The sequence below is a fragment of the Pleurodeles waltl genome, unplaced genomic scaffold (genome assembly GCF_031143425.1).
Source record: "Pleurodeles waltl isolate 20211129_DDA unplaced genomic scaffold, aPleWal1.hap1.20221129 scaffold_69, whole genome shotgun sequence".
Classification (NCBI taxonomy): domain Eukaryota; kingdom Metazoa; phylum Chordata; class Amphibia; order Caudata; family Salamandridae; genus Pleurodeles; species Pleurodeles waltl.
This window is the reverse complement of record NW_027150390.1, coordinates 329,436-353,606: the sequence shown is the minus strand read 5'-3', so window position 1 is coordinate 353,606 and position 24,171 is coordinate 329,436. Positions and strand designations below refer to the sequence as shown.

At 47.0% G+C, this 24,171-nt stretch overlaps 4 non-coding genes across 4 annotated transcripts; all 4 read left to right on the top strand.

Annotated features, from left to right (window-relative positions):
• Nucleotides 1–5,062: 5,062 nt before the first annotated feature.
• TRNAG-UCC (transfer RNA glycine (anticodon UCC)) lies at nt 5,063–5,134 on the top strand. The gene has a single exon. It is a non-coding gene; the product is annotated as a tRNA-Gly (tRNA).
• A 7,879-nt stretch (nt 5,135–13,013) lies between these two features.
• Nucleotides 13,014–13,085, top strand: TRNAG-UCC (transfer RNA glycine (anticodon UCC)). Its single transcript has one exon. It is a non-coding gene; the product is annotated as a tRNA-Gly (tRNA).
• A 1,517-nt stretch (nt 13,086–14,602) lies between these two features.
• On the top strand, nt 14,603–14,674 carry TRNAG-UCC (transfer RNA glycine (anticodon UCC)). The gene has a single exon. It is a non-coding gene; the product is annotated as a tRNA-Gly (tRNA).
• Nucleotides 14,675–17,853: 3,179 nt separating this feature from the next.
• On the top strand, nt 17,854–17,925 carry TRNAG-UCC (transfer RNA glycine (anticodon UCC)). The gene has a single exon. It is a non-coding gene; the product is annotated as a tRNA-Gly (tRNA).
• The last annotated feature ends 6,246 nt before the right edge of the window (nt 17,926–24,171 follow it).

The following is a 24,171-nucleotide window of genomic DNA, read 5'->3' as shown; positions in this document are numbered from 1 at the left end:
ATTTCGTGGAGCTGTTTTCTTTCTCTACCCTGCTGTTTTTCCCTTGCTGCCAATATATGCTTATTTCAATGATTTGAACTGCTGCTTTCCCTTTCTCCTTTTCTGCGCAGCTTTTGCATTGGTTTCAATCTCCAGTTACTTAGCAGTTGCAAGAACTTTTTTCCGGATTTTCATGTTGGTCTGTAAACCAAAAACACCTCTGATACTGGTGCAATATAGTCATTGAACTCAGGGTTGTGATGTCTAGAGTTTAAAAAAAACATATGCCACGGAGCGTTGGTGGTATAGTGGTGAGAATAGCTGCCTTCCAAGCAGTTGACCCGGGTTTGATTCCCGGCCAACGCAGTGCTAATATTTATACATTAAGCAAGCTGTAGCTATTCTAACGCAATATGTTAAAAAAAAGAGAAATATCTTGACCAGATTACTCAGCTATTAGATAAATAATAAACAAAGACATAGGCAGGCATCCCAAAAGATCCGTCTGCCACTTTCTATGTCCTGAAATTTTTCTATTTTACAAACAGCAGTCACCACTCACAACTGCTGGTAATGGGCTGCAGGGGGGCAGGCAATGAAACGGCTAAGCCCTTCTGCCCGACCAGCCTTTAGAACTGCAGCATCTCTGCAGTAAAAAGTGTTTCAGGTCAATATCTCTCCCCTGGAAAAAATGTGCGAGACCCACCACCGATAAATGTGGCAAAAGTCCCCAACATTTTCTGCATATTTGTGCTCTTACCTGAAAGCAGCGCCACCTTGTAGTCATCGCAGGCAACTGCAGCATACAACCAAATTTATCCAAGAGCAAGGTGAAAGAAACCCAAGGAAACAGCCCCTGTCTGCAGCAGGTAGGTTGGCTGCTTCGAATGGACCGAACTTCCAGTCCTACGTCCCGAACGCTCCCAAACGCTCATACCGGGCAAGCCCTCACCGGGTGCACCTCTGGCTCCCAGGTAAGGCCAAAACCTGAGCATGGTAGCGCAGGATCACAGAGAAGGAGCGGGTGGGGGTGCTTCTGTCTTGACAAAGGCGTGACATAGCTAGTGACTGAGAGGGCCTTGACTTTCCCCTATGACTGACTGTGAGAGGGGAAGGCAAAGATTTTCTGCACCCAGCATGCCTTGTGACATTCTTAGGCAAATGAGGTGAGAGCCCTGCCAGAATAGCTCCAGCGATCCCATGCCACTCCTCTGTAGGCTCCTGATCTGCATAACCACACCATTTTGAGCAGGAAGCAGAGTGGCGCAGCGGAAGCGTGCTGGGCCCATAACCCAGAGGTCGATGGATCGAAACCATCCTCTGCTAGCATGGATTCATTTTTTTTCTTGTGAGGACCACTCTCTCGTTTCCACGCTGCCAGAGCGGAAAACAGCAGGCTTGTGCCAGCTTTTTGTGGGAAGAGACTGCTCAACTATCGGTCTCTGCTCAAAGTCAGGGAGACAGATGGTCAGAGAATCAACCCTACACTTCAAAGGAAATGGTGCACAGTTATGACCATTAACGAAAGATGGGACACTCGCACTTCTTTCTGAGCCTGCTTGGAACGTTATTATTCCCTTTTTTGTCCTGCTATTATCAATCTCCTGTGAATTTCGTGGAGCTGTTTTCTTTCTCTACCCTGCTGTTTTTCCCTTGCTGCCAATATATGCTTATTTCAATGATTTGAACTGCTGCTTTCCCTTTCTCCTTTTCTGCGCAGCTTTTGCATTGGTTTCAATCTCCAGTTCCTTAGCAGTTGCAAGAACTTTTTTCCTGATTTTCATGTTGGTCTGTAAACCACAAATACCTCTGATACTGGTGCAATATAGTCATTGAACTCAGGGTTGTGATGTCTAGAGTTTAAAAAAAATATATGCCACGGAGCGTTGGTGGTATAGTGGTGAGCATAGCTGCCTTCCAAGCAGTTGACCCGGGTTTGATTCCCAGCCAACGCAGTGCTAATATTTATACATTAAGCAAGCTGTAGCTATTGTAACGCAATATGTTAAAAAAAAGAGAAATATCTTGACCAGATTACTCAGCTATTAGATAAATAATAAACAAAGACATAGGCAGGCATCCCAAAAGCTCCGTCTGCGACTTTCTATGTCCTGAAATTTTTATATTTTACAAACAGCAGTCACCACTCACAACTGCTGGTAATAAATGGGCTGCAGGGGGGCAGGCAATGAAACGGCTAAGCCCTTCTGCCCGACCAGCCTTTAGAACTGCAGCATCTCTGCAGTAAAAAGTGTTTCAGGTCAATATCTCTCCCCTGGAAAAAATGTGCGAGACCCACCACCGATAAATGTGGCAAAAGTCCCCAACATTTTCTGCATATTTGTGCTCTTACCTGAAAGCAGCGCCACCTTGTAGTCATCGCAGGCAACTGCAGCATACAACCAAATTTATCCAAGAGCAAGGTGAAAGAAACCCAAGGGAACAGCCCCAGTCTGCAGCAGGAAGGTTGGCTGCTTCGAATGGACCGAACTTCCAGTCCTAAGTCCAGTCCTACGTCCCGAACGCTCCCAAACGCTCAAACCGGGCAAGCCCTCAACGGGTGCACCTCTGGCTCCCAGGTAAGGCCAAAACCTGAGCATGGTAGCGCAGGATCACAGAGAAGGAGCGGGTGGGGGTGCTTCTGTCTTGACAAAGGCGTGACATGGCTAGTGACTGAGAGGGCCTTGACTTTCCCCTATGACTGACTGTGAGAGGGGAAGGCGAAGATTTTCTGCACCCAGCATGCCTTGTGACATTCTTAGGCAAATGAGGTGAGAGCCCTGCCAGAATAGCTCCAGCGATCCCATGCCACTCCTCTGAAGGCTCCTGATCTGCATAACCACACCATTTTGAGCAGGAAGCAGAGTGGCGCAGCAGAAGCGTGCTGGGCCCATAACCCAGAGGTCGATGGATCGAAACCATCCTCTGCTAGCATGGATTGATTTTTTTTCTTGTGAGGACCACTCTCTCGTTTCCACGCTGCCAGAGCGGAAAACAGCAGGCTTGTGCCAGTTTTTTTGTGGGAAGAGACTGCTCAACTATCGGTCTCTGCTCAAAGTCAGGGAGACAGATGGTCAGAGAATCAACCCTACACTTCAAAGGAAATGATGCACAGTTATGACCATTAATGAAAGATGGGACCCTCGCACTTCTTTCTGAGCCTGCTTGGAACGTTATTATTCCCTTTTTTTGTCCTGCTATTATCAATCTCCTGTGAATTTCGTGGAGCTGTTTTCTTTCTCTACCCTGCTGTTTTTCCCTTGCTGCCAATATATGCTTATTTCAATGATTTGAACTGCTGCTTTCCCTTTCTCCTTTTCTGCGCAGCTTTTGCATTGGTTTCAATCTCCAGTTCCTTAGCAGTTGCAAGAACTTTTTTCCTGATTTTCATGTTGGTCTGTAAACCAAAAATACCTCTGATACTGGTGCAATATAGTCATTGAACTCAGGGTTGTGATGTCTAGAGTTTAAAAAAAACATATGCCACGGAGCGTTGGTGGTATAGTGGTGAGCATAGCTGCCTTCCAAGCAGTTGACCTGGGTTTGATTCCCGGCCAACGCAGTGCTAATATTTATACATTAAGCAAGCTGTAGCTATTCTAACGCAATATGTTAAAAAAAAGAGAAATATATTGACCAGATTACTCAGCTATTAGATAAATAATAAACAAAGACATAGGCAGGCATCCCAAAAGCTCCGTCTGTGACTTTCTATGTCCTGAAATTTTTATATTTTACAAACAGCAGTCACCACTCACAACTGCTGGTAATAAATGGGCTGCAGGGGGGCAGGCAATGAAACGGCTAAGCCCTTCTGCCCGACCAGCCTTTAGAACTGCAGCATCTCTGCAGTAAAAAGTGTTTCAGGTCAATATCTCTCCCCTGGAAAAAATGTGCGAGACCCACCACCCATAAATGTGGCAAAAGTCCCCAACATTTTCTGCATATTTGTGCTCTTACCTGAAAGCAGCGCCACCTTGTAGTCATCGCAGGCAACTGCAGCATACAACCAAATTTATCCGAGAGCAAGGTGAAAGAAACCCAAGGGAACAGCCCCTGTCTTCAGCAGGAAGGTTGGCTGCTTCAAATGGACAGAACTTCCAGTCCTAAGTCCACTCACGTCCCGAACGCTCCCAAACGCTCGCCCTCACCGGGTGCACCTCTGGCTCCCAGGTAAGGCCAAAACCTGAGCATGGTAGCGCAGGATCACAGAGAAGGAGCGGGTGGGGGTGCTTCTGTCTTGACAAAGGCGTGACATGGCTAGTGCCTGAGAGGGCCTTGACTTTCCCCTATGACTGACTGTGAGAGGGGAAGGCGAAGATTTTCTGCACCCAGCATGCCTTGTGACATTCTTAGGCAAATGAGGTGAGAGCCCTGCCAGAATAGCTCCAGCGATCACATGCCACTACTCTGAAGGCTCCTGATCTGCATAACCACAGCATTTTGAACAGGAAGCAGAGTGGCGCAGTGGAAGCGTGCTGGGCCCATAACCCAGAGGTCGATGGATCGAAACCATCCTCTGCTAGCATGGATTGATTTATTTTCTTGTGAGGACCACTCTCTCGTTTCCACGCTGCCAGAGCGGAAAACAGCAGGCTTGTGCCAGCTTTTTGTGGGAAGAGACTGCTCAACTATCGATCTCTGCTCAAAGTCAGGGAGACAGATGGTCAGAGAATCAACCCTACACTTCAAAGGAAATGATGCACAGTTATGACCATTAACGAAAGATGGGACCCTCGCACTTCTTTCTGAGCCTGCTTGGAACGTTATTATTCCCTTTTTTTGTCCTGCTATTATCAATCTCCTGTGAATTTCGTGGAGCTGTTTTCTTTCTCTACCCTGCTGTTTTTCCCTTGCTGCCAATATATGCTTATTTCAATGATTTGAACTGCTGCTTTCCCTTTCTCCTTTTCTGCGCAGCTTTTGCATTGGTTTCAATCTCCAGTTCCTTAGCAGTTGCAAGAACTTTTTTCCTGATTTTCATGTTGGTCTGTAAACCAAAAATACCTCTGATACTGGTGCAATATAGTCATTGAACTCAGGGTTGTGATGTCTAGAGTTTAAAAAAAACATATGCCACGGAGCGTTGGTGGTATAGTGGTGAGCATAGCTGCCTTCCAAGCAGTTGACCCGGGTTCGATTCCCGGCCAACGCAGTGCTAATATTTATACATTAAGCAAGCTGTAGCTATTCTAACGCAATATGTTAAAAAAAAGAGAAATATCTTGACCAGATTACTCAGTTATTAGATAAATAATAAACAAAGACATAGGCAGGCATCCCAAAAGCTCCGTCTGCGACTTTCTATGTCCTGAAATTTTTCTATTTTACAAACAGCAGTCACCACTCACAACTGCTGGTAATGGGCTGCAGGGGGGCAGGCAATGAAACGGCTAAGCCCTTCTGCCCGACCAGCCTTTAGAACTGCAGCATCTCTGCAGTAAAAAGTGTTTCAGGTCAATATCTCTCCCCTGGAAAAAATGTGCGAGACCCACCACCGATAAATGTGTCAAAAGTCCCCAACATTTTCTGCATATTTGTGCTCTTACCTGAAAGCAGCGCCACCTTGTAGTCATCGCAGGCAACTGCAGCATACAACCAAATTTATCCGAGAGCAAGGTGAAAGAAAACCAAGGGAACAGCCCCTGTCTGCAGCAGGAAGGTTGGCTGCTTCGAATGGACAGAACTTCCAGTCCTAAGTCCACTCACGTCCCGAACGCTCCCAAACGCTCGCCCTCACCGGGTGCACCTCTGGCTCCCAGGTAAGGCCAAAACCTGAGCATGGTAGCGCAGGATCACAGAGAAGGAGCGGGTGGGGGTGCTTCTGTCTTGACAAAGGCGTGACATGGCTAGTGACTGAGAGGGCCTTGACTTTCCCCTATGACTGACTGTGAGAGGGCAAGGCGAAGATTTTCTGCACCCAGCATGCCTTGTGACATTCTTAGGCAAATGAGGTGAGAGCCCTGCCAGAATAGCTCCAGCGATCCCATGCCACTCCTCTGAAGGCTCCTGATCTGCATAACCACACCATTTTGAGCAGGAAGCAGAGTGGCGCAGCGGAAGCGTGCTGGGCCCATAACCCAGAGGTCGATGGATCGAAACCATTCTCTGCTAGCATGGATTGATTTTTTTTCTTGTGAGGACCACTCTCTCGTTTCCACGCTGCCAGAGCAGAAAACAGCAGGCTTGTGCCAGCTTTTTGTGGGAAGAGACTGCTCAACTATCGGTCTCTGCTCAAAGTCAGGGAGAAAGATGGTCAGAGAATCAACCTTACACTTCAAAGGAAATGGTGCACAGTTATGACCATTAACGAAAGATGGGACCCTCGCACTTCTTTCTGAGCCTGCTTGGAACGTTATTATTCCCTTTTTTGTCCTGCTATTATCAATCTCCTGTGAATTTCGTGGAGCTGTTTTCTTTCTCTACCCTGCTGTTTTTCCCTTGCTGCCAATATATGCTTATTTCAATGATTTGAACTGCTGCTTTCCCTTTCTCCTTTTCTGCGCAGCTTTTGCATTGGTTTCAATCTCCAGTTCCTTAGCAGTTGCAAGAACTTTTTTCCTGATTTTCATGTTGGTCTGTAAACCAAAAATACCTCTGATACTGGTGCAATATAGTCATTGAACTCAGGGTTGTGATGTCTAGAGTTTAAAAAAAACATATGCCACGGAGCGTTGGTGGTATAGTGGTGAGCATAGCTGCCTTCCAAGCAGTTGACCTGGGTTTGATTCCCGGCCAACGCAGTGCTAATATTTATACATTAAGCAAGCTGTAGCTATTCTAACGCAATATGTTAAAAAAAAGAGAAATATATTGACCAGATTACTCAGCTATTAGATAAATAATAAACAAAGACATAGGCAGGCATCCCAAAAGCTCCGTCTGTGACTTTCTATGTCCTGAAATTTTTATATTTTACAAACAGCAGTCACCACTCACAACTGCTGGTAATAAATGGGCTGCAGGGGGGCAGGCAATGAAACGGCTAAGCCCTTCTGCCCGACCAGCCTTTAGAACTGCAGCATCTCTGCAGTAAAAAGTGTTTCAGGTCAATATCTCTCCCCTGGAAAAAATGTGCGAGACCCACCACCGATAAATGTGGCAAAAGTCCCCAACATTTTCTGCATATTTGTGCTCTTACCTGAAAGCAGCGCCACCTTGTAGTCATCGCAGGCAACTGCAGCATACAACCAAATTTATCCGAGAGCAAGGTGAAAGAAACCCAAGGGAACAGCCCCTGTCTTCAGCAGGAAGGTTGGCTGCTTCAAATGGACAGAACTTCCAGTCCTAAGTCCACTCACGTCCCGAACGCTCCCAAACGCTCGCCCTCACCGGGTGCACCTCTGGCTCCCAGGTAAGGCCAAAACCTGAGCATGGTAGCGCAGGATCACAGAGAAGGAGCGGGTGGGGGTGCTTCTGTCTTGACAAAGGCGTGACATGGCTAGTGCCTGAGAGGGCCTTGACTTTCCCCTATGACTGACTGTGAGAGGGGAAGGCGAAGATTTTCTGCACCCAGCATGCCTTGTGACATTCTTAGGCAAATGAGGTGAGAGCCCTGCCAGAATAGCTCCAGCGATCCCATGCCACTACTCTGAAGGCTCCTGATCTGCATAACCACAGCATTTTGAACAGGAAGCAGAGTGGCGCAGTGGAAGCGTGCTGGGCCCATAACCCAGAGGTCGATGGATCGAAACCATCCTCTGCTAGCATGGATTGATTTATTTTCTTGTGAGGACCACTCTCTCGTTTCCACGCTGCCAGAGCGGAAAACAGCAGGCTTGTGCCAGCTTTTTGTGGGAAGAGACTGCTCAACTATCGATCTCTGCTCAAAGTCAGGGAGACAGATGGTCAGAGAATCAACCCTACACTTCAAAGGAAATGATGCACAGTTATGACCATTAACGAAAGATGGGACCCTCGCACTTCTTTCTGAGCCTGCTTGGAACGTTATTATTCCCTTTTTTTGTCCTGCTATTATCAATCTCCTGTGAATTTCGTGGAGCTGTTTTCTTTCTCTACCCTGCTGTTTTTCCCTTGCTGCCAATATATGCTTATTTCAATGATTTGAACTGCTGCTTTCCCTTTCTCCTTTTCTGCGCAGCTTTTGCATTGGTTTCAATCTCCAGTTCCTTAGCAGTTGCAAGAACTTTTTTCCTGATTTTCATGTTGGTCTGTAAACCAAAAATACCTCTGATACTGGTGCAATATAGTCATTGAACTCAGGGTTGTGATGTCTAGAGTTTTAAAAAAACATATGCCACGGAGCGTTGGTGGTATAGTGGTGAACATAGCTGCCTTCCAAGCAGTTGACCCGGGTTTGATTCCCGGCCAACGCAGTGCTAATATTTATACATTAAGCAAGCTGTAGCTATTCTAACGCAATATGTTAAAAAAAAGAGTAATATCTTGACCAGATTACTCAGCTATTAGATAAATAATAAACAAAGACATAGGCAGGCATCCCAAAAGCTCCGTCTGCGACTTTCTATGTCCTGAAATTTTTCTATTTTACAAACAGCAGTCACCACTCACAACTGCTGGTAATGGGCTGCAGGGGGGCAGGCAATGAAACGGCTAAGCCCTTCTGCCCGACCAGCCTTTAGAACTGCAGCATCTCTGCAGTAAAAAGTGTTTCAGGTCAATATCTCTCCCCTGGAAAAAATGTGCGAGACCCACCACCGATAAATGTGGCAAAAGTCCCCAACATTTTCTGCATATTTGTGCTCTTACCTGAAAGCAGCGCCACCTTGTAGTCATCGCAGGCAACTGCAGCATACAACCAAATTTATCCGAGAGCAAGGTGAAAGAAAACCAAGGGAACAGCCCCTGTCTGCAGCAGGAAGGTTGGCTGCTTCGAATGGACAGAACTTCCAGTCCTAAGTCCACTCACGTCCCGAACGCTCCCAAACGCTCGCCCTCACCGGGTGCACCTCTGGCTCCCAGGTAAGGCCAAAACCTGAGCATGGTAGCGCAGGATCACAGAGAAGGAGCGGGTGGGGGTGCTTCTGTCTTGACAAAGGCGTGACATGGCTAGTGCCTGAGAGGGCCTTGACTTTCCCCTATGACTGACTGTGAGAGGGGAAGGCGAAGATTTTCTGCACCCAGCATGCCTTGTGACATTCTTAGGCAAATGAGGTGAGAGCCCTGCCAGAATAGCTCCAGCGATCCCATGCCACTACTCTGAAGGCTCCTGATCTGCATAACCACAGCATTTTGAACAGGAAGCAGAGTGGCGCAGTGGAAGCGTGCTGGGCCCATAACCCAGAGGTCGATGGATCGAAACCATCCTCTGCTAGCATGGATTGATTTATTTTCTTGTGAGGACCACTCTCTCGTTTCCACGCTGCCAGAGCGGAAAACAGCAGGCTTGTGCCAGCTTTTTGTGGGAAGAGACTGCTCAACTATCGATCTCTGCTCAAAGTCAGGGAGACAGATGGTCAGAGAATCAACCCTACACTTCAAAGGAAATGATGCACAGTTATGACCATTAACGAAAGATGGGACCCTCGCACTTCTTTCTGAGCCTGCTTGGAACGTTATTATTCCCTTTTTTTGTCCTGCTATTATCAATCTCCTGTGAATTTCGTGGAGCTGTTTTCTTTCTCTACCCTGCTGTTTTTCCCTTGCTGCCAATATATGCTTATTTCAATGATTTGAACTGCTGCTTTCCCTTTCTCCTTTTCTGCGCAGCTTTTGCATTGGTTTCAATCTCCAGTTCCTTAGCAGTTGCAAGAACTTTTTTCCTGATTTTCATGTTGGTCTGTAAACCAAAAATACCTCTGATACTGGTGCAATATAGTCATTGAACTCAGGGTTGTGATGTCTAGAGTTTTAAAAAAACATATGCCACGGAGCGTTGGTGGTATAGTGGTGAACATAGCTGCCTTCCAAGCAGTTGACCCGGGTTTGATTCCCGGCCAACGCAGTGCTAATATTTATACATTAAGCAAGCTGTAGCTATTCTAACGCAATATGTTAAAAAAAAGAGTAATATCTTGACCAGATTACTCAGCTATTAGATAAATAATAAACAAAGACATAGGCAGGCATCCCAAAAGCTCCGTCTGCGACTTTATATGTCCTGAAATTTTTCTATTTTACAAACAGCAGTCACCACTCACAACTGCTGGTAATGGGCTGCAGGGGGGCAGGCAATGAAACGGCTAAGCCCTTCTGCCCGACCAGCCTTTAGAACTGCAGCATCTCTGCAGTAAAAAGTGTTTCAGGTCAATATCTCTCCCCTGGAAAAAATGTGCGAGACCCACCACCGATAAATGTGTCAAAAGTCCCCAACATTTTCTGCATATTTGTGCTCTTACCTGAAAGCAGCGCCACCTTGTAGTCATCGCAGGCAACTGCAGCATACAACCAAATTTATCCGAGAGCAAGGTGAAAGAAAACCAAGGGAACAGCCCCTGTCTGCAGCAGGAAGGTTGGCTGCTTCGAATGGACAGAACTTCCAGTCCTAAGTCCACTCACGTCCCGAACGCTCCCAAACGCTCGCCCTCACCGGGTGCACCTCTGGCTCCCAGGTAAGGCCAAAACCTGAGCATGGTAGCGCAGGATCACAGAGAAGGAGCGGGTGGGGGTGCTTCTGTCTTGACAAAGGCGTGACATGGCTAGTGACTGAGAGGGCCTTGACTTTCCCCTATGACTGACTGTGAGAGGGCAAGGCGAAGATTTTCTGCACCCAGCATGCCTTGTGACATTCTTAGGCAAATGAGGTGAGAGCCCTGCCAGAATAGCTCCAGCGATCCCATGCCACTCCTCTGAAGGCTCCTGATCTGCATAACCACACCATTTTGAGCAGGAAGCAGAGTGGCGCAGCGGAAGCGTGCTGGGCCCATAACCCAGAGGTCGATGGATCGAAACCATTCTCTGCTAGCATGGATTGATTTTTTTTCTTGTGAGGACCACTCTGTCGTTTCCACGCTGCCAGAGCAGAAAACAGCAGGCTTGTGCCAGCTTTTTGTGGGAAGAGACTGCTCAACTATCGGTCTCTGCTCAAAGTCAGGGAGAAAGATGGTCAGAGAATCAACCCTACACTTCAAAGGAAATGGTGCACAGTTATGACCATTAACGAAAGATGGGACCCTCGCACTTCTTTCTGAGCCTGCTTGGAACGTTATTATTCCCTTTTTTGTCCTGCTATTATCAATCTCCTGTGAATTTCGTGGAGCTGTTTTCTTTCTCTACCCTGCTGTTTTTCCCTTGCTGCCAATATATGCTTATTTCAATGATTTGAACTGCTGCTTTCCCTTTCTCCTTTTCTGCGCAGCTTTTGCATTGGTTTCAATCTCCAGTTCCTTAGCAGTTGCAAGAACTTTTTTCCTGATTTTCATGTTGGTCTGTAAACCAAAAATACCTCTGATACTGGTGCAATATAGTCATTGAACTCAGGGTTGTGATGTCTAGAGTTTAAAAAAAATATATGCCACATGCGTTGGTGGTATAGTGGTGAGCATAGCTGCCTTCCAAGCAGTTGACCCGGGTTTGATTTCCAGCCAACGCAGTGCTAATATTTATACATTAAGCAAGCTGTAGCTATTGTAACGCAATATGTTAAAAAAAAGAGAAATATCTTGACCAGATTACTCAGCTATTAGATAAATAATAAACAAAGACATAGGCAGGCATCCCAAAAGCTCCGTCTGCGACTTTCTATGTCCTGAAATTTTTATATTTTACAAACAGCAGTCACCACTCACAACTGCTGGTAATAAATGGGCTGCAGGGGGGCAGGCAATGAAACGGCTAAGCCCTTCTGCCCGACCAGCCTTTAGAACTGCAGCATCTCTGCAGTAAAAAGTGTTTCAGGTCAATATCTCTCCCCTGGAAAAAATGTGCGAGACCCACCACCGATAAATGTGGCAAAAGTCCCCAACATTTTCTGCATACTTGTGCTCTCACCTGAAAGCAGCGCCACCTTGTAGTCATCGCAGGCAACTGCAGCATACAACCAAATTTATCCAAGAGCAAGGTGAAAGAAACCCAAGGGAACAGCCCCAGTCTGCAGCAGGAAGGTTGGCTGCTTCGAATGGACCGAACTTCCAGTCCTACGTCCCGAACGCTCCCAAACGCTCATACCGGGCAAGCCCTCACCGGGTGCACCTCTGGCTCCCAGGTAAGGCCAAAACCTGAGCATGGTAGCGCAGGATCACAGAGAAGGAGCGGGTGGGGGTGCTTCTGTCTTGACAAAGGCGTGACATGGCTAGTGACTGAGAGGGCCTTGACTTTCCCCTATGACTGACTGTGAGAGGGGAAGGCGAAGATTTTCTGCACCCAGCATGCCTTGTGACATTCTTAGGCAAATGAGGTGAGAGCCCTGCCAGAATAGCTCCAGCGATCCCATGCCACTCCTCTGAAGGCTCCTGATCTGCATAACCACATCATTTTGAGCAGGAAGCAGAGTGGCGCAGCGGAAGTGTGCTGGGACCATAACCCAGAGGTCGATGGATCAAAACCATCCTCTGCTAGCATGGATTGATTTTTTTTCTTGTGAGGACCACTCTCTCGTTTCCACGCTGCCAGAGCGGAAAACAGCAGGCTTGTGCCAGCTTTTTGTGGGAAGAGACTGCTCAACTATCGGTCTCTGCTCAAAGTCAGGGAGACAGATGGTCAGAGAATCAACCCTACACTTCAAAGGAAATGATGCACAGTTATGACCATTAACGAAAGATGGGACCCTCGCACTTCTTTCTGAGCCTGCTTGGAACGTTATTATTCCCTTTTTTTGTCCTGCTATTATCAATCTCCTGTGAATTTCGTGGAGCTGTTTTCTTTCTCTACCCTGCTGTTTTTCCCTTGCTGACAATATATGCTTATTTCAATGATTTGAACTGCTACTTTCCCTTTCTCCTTTTCTGCGCAGCTTTTGCATTGGTTTCAATCTCCAGTTCCTTAGCAGTTGCAAGAATTTTTTTCCTGATTTTCATGTTGGTCTGTAAACCAAAAATACCTCTGATACTGGTGCAATATAGTCATTGAACTCAGGGTTGTGATGCCTAGAGTTTAAAAAAAACATATGCCATGGAGCGTTGGTGGTATAGTGGTGAGCATAGCTGCCTTCCAAGCAGTTGACCCGGGTTCGATTCCCGGCCAACGCAGTGCTAATATTTATACATTAAGCAAGCTGTAGCTATTGTAACGCAATATGTAAAAAAAAAGAGTAATATCTTGACCAGATTACTCAGCTATTAGATAAATAATAAACAAAGACATAGGCAGGCATCCCAAAAGCTCCGTCTGCGACTTTCTATGTCCTGAAATTTTTCTATTTTACAAACAGCAGTCACCACTCACAACTGCTGGTAATGGGCTGCAGGGGGGCAGGCAATGAAACGGCTAAGCCCTTCTGCCCGACCAGCCTTTAGAACTGCAGCATCTCTGCAGTAAAAAGTGTTTCAGGTCAATATCTCTCCCCTGGAAAAAATGTGCGAGACCCACCACCGATAAATGTGGCAAAAGTCCCCAACATTTTCTGCATATTTGTGCTCTTACCTGAAAGCAGCGCCACCTTGTAGTCATCGCAGGCAACTGCAGCATACAACCAAATTTATCCGAGAGCAAGGTGAAAGAAACCCAAGGGAACAGCCCCTGTCTGCAGCAGGAAGGTTGGCTGCTTCGAATGGACAGAACTTCCAGTCCTAAGTCCACTCACGTCCCGAACGCTCCCAAACGCTCGCCCTCACCGGGTGCACCTCTGGCTCCCAGGTAAGGCCAAAACCTGAGCATGGTAGCGCAGGATCACAGAGAAGGAGCGGGTGGGGGTGCTTCTGTCTTGACAAAGGCGTGACATGGCTAGTGACTGAGAGGGCCTTGACTTTCCCCTATGACTGACTGTGAGAGGGGAAGGCGAAGATTTTCTGCACACAGCATGCCTTGTGACATTCTTAGGCAAATGAGGTGAGAGCCCTGCCAGAATAGCTCCAGCGATCCCATGCCACTCCTCTGAAGGCTCCTGATCTGCATAACCACATCATTTTGAGCAGGAAGCAGAGTGGCGCAGCGGAAGCGTGCTGGGCCCATAACCCAGAGGTCGATGGATCAAAACCATCCTCTGCTAGCATGGATTGATTTTTTTTCTTGTGAGGACCACTCTCTCGTTTCCACGCTGCCAGAGCGGAAAACAGCAGGCTTGTGCCAGCTTTTTGTGGGAAGAGACTGCTCAACTATCGGTCTCTGCTCAAAGTCAGGGAGACAGATGGTCAGAGAATCAACCCTACACTTCAAAGGAAATGATGCACAGTTATGACCATTAACGAAAGATGGGACCCTCGCACTTCTTTCTGAGCCTGCTTGGAACGTTATTATTCCCTTTTTTTGTCCTGCTATTATCAATCTCCTGTGAATTTCGTGGAGCTGTTTTCTTTCTCTACCCTGCTGTTTTTCCCTTGCTGACAATATATGCTTATTTCAATGATTTGAACTGCTGCTTTCCCTTTCTCCTTTTCTGCGCAGCTTTTGCATTGGTTTCAATCTCCAGTTCCGTAGCATTTGCAAGAATTTTTTTCCTGATTTTCATGTTGGTCTGTAAACCAAAAATACCTCTGATACTGGTGCAATATAGTCATTGAACTCAGGGTTGTGATGTCTAGAGTTTAAAAAAAACATATGCCACGGAGCGTTGGTGGTATAGTGGTGAGCATAGCTGCCTTCCAAGCAGTTGACCCGGGTTCGATTCCCGGCCAACGCAGTGCTAATATTTATACATTAAGCAAGCTGTAGCTATTCTAACGCAATATGTAAAAAAAAAGAGTAATATCTTGACCAGATTACTCAGCTATTAGATAAATAATAAACAAAGACATAGGCAGGCATCCCAAAAGCTCCGTCTGCGACTTTCTATGTCCTGAAATTTTTCTATTTTACAAACAGCAGTCACCACTCACAACTGCTGGTAATGGGCTGCAGGGGGGCAGGCAATGAAACGGCTAAGCCCTTCTGCCCGACCAGCCTTTAGAACTGCAGCATCTCTGCAGTAAAAAGTGTTTCAGGTCAATATCTCTCCCCTGGAAAAAATGTGCGAGACCCACCACCGATAAATGTGGCAAAAGTCCCCAACATTTTCTGCATATTTGTGCTCTTACCTGAAAGCAGCGCCACCTTGTAGTCATCGCAGGCAACTGCAGCATACAACCAAATTTATCCGAGAGCAAGGTGAAAGAAACCCAAGGGAACAGCCCCTGTCTGCAGCAGGAAGGTTGGCTGCTTCGAATGGACAGAACTTCCAGTCCTAAGTCCACTCACGTCCCGAACGCTCCCAAACGCTCGCCCTCACCGGGTGCACCTCTGGCTCCCAGGTAATGTCAAAACCAGAGCATGGTAGCGCAGGATCACAGAGAAGGAGGGGGTGGGGGTGCTTCTGTCTTGACAAAGGCGTGACATGGCTAGTGACTGAGAGGGCCTTGACTTTCCCCTATGACTGACTGTGAGAGGGGAAGGCGAAGATTTTCTGCACCCAGCATGCCTTGTGACATTCTTAGGCAAATGAGGTGAGAGCCCTGCCAGAATAGCTCCAGCGATCCCATGCCACTCCTCTGAAGGCTCCTGATCTGCATAACCACAGCATTTTGAACAGGAAGCAGAGTGGCGCAGCGGAAGCGTGCTGGGCCCATAACCCAGAGGTCGATGGATCGAAACCATCCTCTGCTAGCATGGATTGATTTTTTTTCTTGTGAGGACCACTCTCTCGTTTCCACGCTGCCAGAGCGGAAAACAGCAGGCTTGTGCCAGCTTTTTGTGGGAAGAGACTGCTCAACTATCGGTCTCTGCTCAAAGTCAGGGAGACAGATGGTCAGAGAATCAACCCTACACTTCAAAGGAAATGATGCACAGTTATGACCATTAACGAAAGATGGGACCCTCGCACTTCTTTCTGAGCCTGCTTGGAACGTTATTATTCCCTTTTTTTGTCCTGCTATTATCAATCTCCTGTGAATTTCGTGGAGCTGTTTTCTTTCTCTACACTGCTGTTTTTCCCTTGCTGCCAATATATGCTTATTTCAATGATTTGAACTGCTGCTTTCCCTTTCTCCTTTTCTGCGCAGCTTTTGCATTGGTTTCAATCTCCAGTTACTTAGCAGTTGCAAGAACTTTTTTCCGGATTTTCATGTTGGTCTGTAAACCAAAAATACCTCTGATACTGGTGCAATATAGTCATTGAACTCAGGGTTGTGATGTCTAGAGTTTAAAAAAAACATATGCCACGGAGCGTTGGTGGTATAGTGGTGAGCATAGCTGCCTTCCAAGCAGTTGACCCGGGTTTGATTCCTGGCCAACGCCGTGCTAATATTTATACATTAAGCAAGCTGTAGCTATTCTAACGCAATATGTTAAAAAAAAGAGAAATATCTTGACCAGATTACTCAGCTATTAGATAAATAATAAACAAAGACATAGGCAGGCATCCCAAAAGCTCCGTCTGCGACTTTCTATGTCCTGAAATTTTTCTATTTTACAAACAGCAGTCACCACTCACAACTGCTGGTAATGGGCTGCAGGGGGGCAGGCAATGAAACGGCTAAGCCCTTCTGCCCGACCAGCCTTTAGAACTGCAGCATCTCTGCAGTAAAAAGTGTTTCAGGTCAATATCTCTCCCCTGGAAAAAATGTGCGAGACCCACCACTGATAAATGTGGCAAAAGTCCCCAACATTTTCTGCATATTTGTGCTCTTACCTGAAAGCAGCGCCACCTTGTAGTCATCGCAGGCAACTGCAGCATACAACCAAATTTATCCGAGAGCAAGGTGAAAGAAACCCAAGGGATCAGCCCCTGTCTGCAGCAGGAAGGTTGGCTGCTTCGAATGGACAGAACTTCCAGTCCTAAATCCACTCACATCCCGAACGCTCCCAAACGCTCATACCGGGCAAGCCCTCACCGGGTGCACCTCTGGCTCCCAGGTAAGGTCAAAACCTGAGCATGGTAGCGCAGGATCACAGAGAAGGAGCGGGTGGGGGTGCTTCTGTCTTGACAAAGGCTTGACATGGCTAGTGACTGAGAGGGCCTTGACTTTCCCCTATGACTGACTGTGAGAGGGGAAGGCGAAGATTTTCTGCACCCAGCATGCCTTGTGACATTCTTAGGCAAATGAGGTGAGAGCCCTGCCAGAATTTTCTGCACCCAGCATGCCTTGTGACATTCTTAGGCAAATGAGGTGAGAGCCCTGCCAGAATAGCTCCAGCGATCCCATGCCACTCCTCTGAAGGCTCCTGATCTGCATAACCACAGCATTTTGAACAGGAAGCAGAGTGGCGCAGCGGAAGCGTGCTGGGCCCATAACCCAGAGGTCGATGGATCGAAACCTTCCTCTGCTAGCATGGATTGATATTTTTTCTTGTGAGGACCACTTTCTCGTTTCCACGCTGCCAGAGCGGAAAACAGCAGGCTTGTGCCAGCTTTTTGTGGGAAGAGACTGCTCAACTATCGGTCTCTGCTCAAAGTCAGGGAGACAGATGGTCAGAGAATCAACCCTACACTTCAAAGGAAATGATGCACAGTTATGACCATTAACGAAAGATGGGACCCTCGCACTTCTTTCTGAGCCTGCTTGGAACGTTATTATTCCCTTTTTTTGTCCTGCTATTATCAATCTCCTGTGAATTTTGTGGAGCTGTTTTCTTTCTCTACCCTGCTGTTTTTCCCTTGCTGCCAATATATGCTTATTTCAATGATTTGAACTGCTGCTTTCCCTTTCTCCTTTTCTGCGCAGCTTTTGCATTGGTTTCAATCTCCAGTTACTTAGCAGTTGCAAGAACTTTTTTCCGGATTTTCATATTGGTCTGTAAACCAAAAATACCTCTGATACTGGTGCAATATAGTCATTGAACTCAGGGTTGTGATGTCTAGAGTTTAAAAAAAACATATTCCACGGAGCGTTGGTGGTATAGTGGTGAGCATAGCTGCCTTCCAAGCAGTTGACCCGGGTTCGATTCCCGGCCAACGCAGTGCTAATATTTATACATTAAGCAAGCCGTAGCTATTCTAACGCAATATGTTAAAAAAAAGAGAAATATCTTGACCAGATTACTCAGCTATTAGATAAATAATAAACAAAGACATAGGCAGGCATCCCAAAAGCTCCGTCTGCGACTTTCTATGTCCTGAAATTTTTCTATTTTACAAACAGCAGTCACCACTCACAACTGCTGGTAATGGGCTGCAGGGGGGCAGGCAATGAAACGGCTAAGCCCTTCTGCCCGACCAGCCTTTAGAACTGCAGCATCTCTGCAGTAAAAAGTGTTTCAGGTCAATATCTCTCCCCTGGAAAAAATGTGCGAGACCCACCACCGATAAATGTGGCAAAAGTCCCCAACATTTTCAGCATATTTGTGCTCTTACCTGAAAGCAGCGCCACCTTGTAGTCATCGCAGGCAACTGCAGCATACAACCAAATTTATCCGAGAGCAAGGTGAAAGAAACCCAAGGGAACAGCCCCTGTCTGCAGCAGGAAGGTTGGCTGCTTCGAATGGACAGAACTTCCAGTCTTAAGTCCACTCACGTCACGAACGCTCCCAAACAACGCTCCCAAACGCTCATACCGGGCAAGCCCTCACCGGGTGCACCTCTGGCTCCCAGGTAAGGCCAAAACCTGAGCATGGTAGCGCAGGATCACAGAGAAGGAGCGGGTGGGGGTGCTTCTGTCTTGACAAAGGCGTGACATGGCTAGTGACTGAGAGGGCCTTGACTTTCCCCTATGACTGACTGTGAGAGGGGAAGGCGAAGATTTTCTGCACCCAGCATGCCTTGTGACATTCTTAGGCAAATGAGGTGAGAGCCCTGCCAGAATAGCTCCAGCGATCCCATGCCACTCCTCTTAAGGCTCCTGATCTGCATAACCACAGCATTTTGAACAGGAAGCAGAGTGGCGCAGCGGAAGCGTGCTGGGACCATAACCCAGAGGTCGATGGATCAAAACCATCCTCTGCTAGCATGGATTGATTTTTTTTCTTGTGAGGACCACTCTCTCGTTTCCACGCTGCCAGAGCGGAAAACAGCAGGCTTGTGCCAGCTTTTTGTGGGAAGAGACTGCTCAACTATCGGTCTCTGCTCAAAGTCAGGGAGACAGATGGTCAGAGAATCAACCCTACACTTCAAAGGAAATGATGCACAGTTATGACCATTAACGAAAGATGGGACCCTCGCACTTCTTTCTGAGCCTGCTTGGAACGTTATTATTCCCTTTTTTTGTCCTGCTATTATCAATCTCCTGTGAATTTCGTGGAGCTGTTTTCTTTCTCTACCCTGCTGTTTTTCCCTTGCTGCCAATATATGCTTATTTCAATGATTTGAACTGCTGCTTTCCCTTTCTCCTTTTCTGCGCAGCTTTTGCATTGGTTTCAATCTCCAGTTCCGTAGCATTTGCAAGAATTTTTTTCCTGATTTTCATGTTGGTCTGTAAACCAAAAATACCTCTGATACTGGTGCAATATAGTCATTGAACTCAGGGTTTTGATGTCTAGAGTTTAAAAAAAACATATGCCACGGAGCGTTGGTGGTATAGTGGTGAGCATAGCTGCCTTCCAAGCAGTTGACCCGGGTTCGATTCCTGGCCAACGCCGTGCTAATATTTATACATTAAGCAAGCTGTAGCTATTCTAACGCAATATGTTAAAAAAAAGAGAAATATCTTGACCAGATTAGTCAGCTATTAGATAAATAATAAACAAAGACATAGGCAGGCATCCCAAAAGCTCCGTCTCCGACTTTCTATGTCCTGAAATTTTTATATTTTACAAACAGCAGTCACCACTCACAACAGCTGGTAATAAATGGGCTGCAGGGGGGCAGGCAATGAAACGGCTAAGCCCTTCTGCCCGACCAGCCTTTAGAACTGCAGCATCTCTGCAGTAAAAAGTGTTTCAGGTCAATATCTCTCCCCTGGAAAAAATGTGCGAGACCCACCACCGATAAATGTGGCAAAAGTCCCCAACATTTTCTGCATATTTGTGCTCTTACCTGAAAGCAGCGCCACCTTGTAGTCATCGCAGGCAACTGCAGCATACAACCAAATTTATCCGAGAGCAAGGTGAAAGAAACCCAAGGGAACAGCCCCTGTCTGCAGCAGGAAGGTTGGCTGCTTCGAATGGAAAGAACTTCCAGTCCTAAGTCCACTCACATCCCGAACGCTCATACCGGGCAAGCCCTCACCGGGTGCACCTCTGGCTCCCTGGTAAGGTCAAAACCTGAGCATGGTAGCGCAGGATCACAGAGAAGGAGCGGGTGGGGGTGCTTCTGTCTTGACAAAGGCTTGACATGGCTAGTGACTGAGAGGGCCTTGACTTTCCCCTATGACTGACTGTGAGAGGGGAAGGCGAAGATTTTCTGCACCCAGCATGCCTTGTGACATTCTTAGGCAAATGAGGTGAGAGCCCTGCCAGAATAGCTCCAGCGATCCCATGCCACTCCTCTGAAGGCTCCTGATCTGCATAACCACAGCATTTTGAACAGGAAGCAGAGTGGCGCAGCGGAAGTGTGCTGGGCCCATAACCCAGAGGTCGATGGATCGAAACCATCCTCTGCTAGCATGGATTGATTTTTTTTCTTGTGAGGACCACTCTCTCGTTTCCACGCTGCCAGAGCGGAAAACAGCAGGCTTGTGCCAGCTTTTTGTGGGAAGAGACTGCTCAACTATCGGTCTCTGCTCAAAGTCAGGGAGACAGATGGTCAGAGAATCAACCCTACACTTCAAAGGAAATGATGCACAGTTATGACCATTAACGAAAGATGGGACCCTCGCACTTCTTTCTGAGCCTGCTTGGAACGTTATTATTCCCTTTTTTTGTCCTGCTATTATCACTCTCCTGTGAATTTCGTGGAGCTGTTTTCTTTCTCTACACTGCTGTTTTTCCCTTGCTGCCAATATATGCTTATTTCAATGATTTGAACTGCTGCTTTCCCTTTCTCCTTTTCTGCGCAGCTTTTGCATTGGTTTCAATCTCCAGTTACTTAGCAGTTGCAAGAACTTTTTTCCGGATTTTCATGTTGGTCTGTAAACCAAAAATACCTCTGATACTGGTGCAATAAAGTCATTGAACTCAGGGTTGTGATGTCTAGAGTTTAAAAAAAACATATGCCACGGAGCGTTGGTGGTATAGTGGTGAGCATAGCTGCCTTCCAAGCAGTTGACCCGGGTTTGATTCCTGGCCAACGCCGTGCTAATATTTATACATTAAGCAAGCTGTAGCTATTCTAACGCAATATGTTAAAAAAAAGAGAAATATCTTGACCAGATTACTCAGCTATTAGATAAATAATAAACAAAGACATAGGCAGGCATCCCAAAAGCTCCGTCTGCCACTTTCTATGTCCTGAAATTTTTCTATTTTACAAACAGCAGTCACCACTCACAACTGCTGGTAATGGGCTGCAGGGGGGCAGGCAATGAAACGGCTAAGCCCTTCTGCCCGACCAGCCTTTAGAACTGCAGCATCTCTGCAGTAAAAAGTGTTTCAGGTCAATATCTCTCCCCTGGAAAAAATGTGCGAGACCCACCACTGATAAATGTGGCAAAAGTCACCAACATTTTCTGCATATTTGTGCTCTTACCTGAAAGCAGCGCCACCTTGTAGTCATCGCAGGCAACTGCAGCATACAACCAAATTTATCCGAGAGCAAGGTGAAAGAAACCCAAGGGATCAGCCCCTGTCTGCAGCAGGAAGGTTGGCTGCTTCAAATGGACAGAACTTCCAGTCCTAAATCCACTCACATCCCGAACGCTCATACCGGGCAAGCCCTCACCGGGTGCACCTCTGGCTCCCAGGTAAGGTCAAAACCTGAGCATGGTAGCGCAGGATCACAGAGAAGGAGCGGGTGGGGGTGCTTCTGTCTTGACAAAGGCTTGACATGGCTAGTGACTGAGAGGGCCTTGACTTTCCCCTATGACTGACTGTGAGAGGGGAAGGCGAAGATTTTCTGCACCCAGCATGCCTTGTGACATTCTTAGGCAAATGAGGTGAGAGCCCTGCCAGAATAGCTCCAGCGATCCCATGCCACTCCCCTGAAGGCTCCTGATCTGCATAACCACAGCATTTTGAACAGGAAGCAGAGTGGCGCAGCGGAAGCGTGCTGGGCCCATAACCCAGAGGTCGATGGATCGAAACGATCCTCTGCTAGCATGGATTGATTTTTTTTCTTGTGAGGACCACTTTCTCGTTTCCACGCTGCCAGAGCGGAAAACAGCAGGCTTGTGCCAGCTTTTTGTGGGAAGAGACTGCTCAACTATCGGTCTCTGCTCAAAGTCAGGGAGACAGATGGTCAGAGAATCAACCCTACACTTCAAAGGAAATGATGCACAGTTATGACCATTAACGAAAGATGGGACCCTCGCACTTCTTTCTGAGCCTGCTTGGAACGTTATTATTCCCTTTTTTTGTCCTGCTATTATCAATCTCCTGTGAATTTTGTGGAGCTGTTTTCTTTCTCTACCCTGCTGTTTTTCCCTTGCTGCCAATATATGCTTATTTCAATGATTTGAACTGCTGCTTTCCCTTTCTCCTTTTCTGCGCAGCTTTTGCATTGGTTTCAATCTCCAGTTACTTAGCAGTTGCAAGAACTTTTTTCCGGATTTTCATGTTGGTCTGTAAACCAAAAATACCTCTGATACTGGTGCAATATAGTCATTGAACTCAGGGTTGTGATGTCTAGAGTTTAAAAAAAACATATGCCACGGAGCGTTGGTGGTATAGTGGTGAGCATAGCTGCCTTCCAAGCAGTTGACCCGGGTTCGATTCCCAGCCAACGCAGTGCTAATATTTATACATTAAGCAAGCCATAGCTATTCTAACGCAATATGTTAAAAAAAAGAGAAATATCTTGACCAGATTACTCAGCTATTAGATAAATAATAAACAAAGACATAGGCAGGCATCCCAAAAGGCTCCGTCTGCGACTTTCTATGTCCTGAAATTTTTCTATTTTACAAACAGCAGTCACCACTCACAACTGCTGGTAATGGGCTGCAGGGGGGCAGGCAATGAAACGGCTAAGCCCTTCTGCCCGACCAGCCTTTAGAACTGCAGCATCTCTGCAGTAAAAAGTGTTTCAGGTCAATATCTCTCCCCTGGAAAAAATGTGCGAGACCCACCACCGATAAATGTGGCAAAAGTCCCCAACATTTTCTGCATATTTGTGCTCTTACCTGAAAGCAGCGCCACCTTGTAGTCATCGCAGGCAACTGCAGCATACAACCAAATTTATCCGAGAGCAAGGTGAAAGAAACCCAAGGACACAGCCCCTGTCTGCAGCAGGAAGGTTGGCTGCTTCGAATGGACAGAACTTCCAGTCCTAAGTCCACTCACGTCCCGAACACTCCCAAACGCTCGCCCTCACCGGGTGCACCTCTGGCTCCCAGGTAAGGCCAAAACCTCAGCATGGTAGCGCAGGATCACAGAGAAGGAGCGGGTGGGGGTGCTTCTGTCTTGACAAAGGCGTGACATGGCTAGTGACTAAGAGGGCCTTGACTTTCCCCTATGACTGACTGTGAGAGGGGAAGGCGAAGATTTTCTGCACCCAGCATGCCTTGTGACATTCTTAGGCAAATGAGGTGAGAGCCCTGCCAGAATAGCTCCAGCGATCCCATGCCACTCCTCTGAAGGCTCCTGATCTGCATAACCACAGCGTTTTGAACAGGAAGCAGAGTGGCGCAGCGGAAGCGTGCTGGGCCCATAACCCAGAGGTCGATGGATCGAAACCATCCTCTGCTAGCATGGATTGATTTTTTTTCTTGTGAGGACCACTCTCTCGTTTCCACGCTGCCAGAGCGGAAAACAGCAGGCTTGTGCCAGCTTTTTGTGAGAAGAGACTGCTCAACTATCGGTCTCTGCTCAAAGTCAGGGAGACAGATGGTCAGAGAATCAACCCTACACTTCAAAGGAAATGATGCACAGTTATGACCATTAACGAAAGATGGGACCCTCGCACTTCTTTCTGAGCCTGCTTGGAACGTTATTATTCCCTTTTTTTGTCCTGCTATTATCAATCTCCTGTGAATTTCGTGGAGCTGTTTTCTTTCTCTACCCTGCTGTTTTTCCCTTGCTGCCAATATATGCTTATTTCAATGATTTGAACTGCTGCTTTCCCTTTCTCCTTTTCTGCGCAGCTTTTGCATTGGTTTCAATCTCCAGTTACTTAGCAGTTGCAAGAACTTTTTTCCGGATTTTCATGTTGGTCTGTAAACCAAAAATACCTCTGAT